Source organism: Halyomorpha halys, unplaced genomic scaffold (genome assembly GCF_000696795.3).
Source record: "Halyomorpha halys isolate HHAL.00 unplaced genomic scaffold, Hhal_1.1 Scaffold253.1, whole genome shotgun sequence".
Lineage (NCBI taxonomy): Eukaryota > Metazoa > Arthropoda > Insecta > Hemiptera > Pentatomidae > Halyomorpha > Halyomorpha halys.
Genome location: NW_027111492.1, coordinates 151365 through 152048, shown reverse-complemented (window position 1 = coordinate 152048; position 684 = coordinate 151365). Strand labels below are relative to the sequence as shown.

The 684-nt window shown below is 30.6% G+C and overlaps 1 protein-coding gene across 1 annotated transcript in view; it reads right to left on the bottom strand.

Moving 5' to 3' along the window:
- Nucleotides 1-684, bottom strand: part of LOC136796274 (uncharacterized) — a gene marked incomplete at its 5' end in the record, with an annotated part of 30432 nt that overhangs the window by 29614 nt on the left and 134 nt on the right.

Here is a 684-nt window from a genome sequence, read left to right as displayed (position 1 = left end):
CGTCTGAAAAGAAGATGGCCACGGGACCTTCTAATTTAAATTAATGTTTGAAGTACCACCAATGGGTGGTTCCTTCCCAAGATTTTCAAGTGTGTGTGAAACAGACAACATATTTTACTATTGTATTATTTTGTACAGTTATAAATTACATTAAATAAATAATTAAAAAAGAAAAATTATTTTAAGCTCATTATATGATTCTTTTTCGTTTATATTATTAGAAGTTAGTCGCCCTATGATTTATGAGATGATGTATGGTTAATTATTGATGTTTATTTTTTTTCTTATTCTCTAATTTATTATTTTGGTTATATATTATTGACCTTCATATCCCTTTTGTCCTTGACCTCATATCAACCAAATTCTCAAAATTCCATATAAACCTTCAGTGGCCAAGAGACTATTTGTAAAATGAAAATGGACAATTAGAGTTCTGGCAATGATCAGATTCTCCCCTCAAGTTGAATGTTTGCGGCTTTAGCGCACTTGCTCAGCCTCCACTGGCCTCACATGTAGGGGATAGAGTGGGCTAAGAGATCCTCAGGTCGATTGTGTAAATATTGTATATAAGAGTGTAAATGTGACTAGGGATTATTTTATTTTATTTATTTATTTTTGCATACACATAATTTGATTATGTTCATTTTCTTTATCCTTCTGTTTGTATATATTTTAAGAGAGATT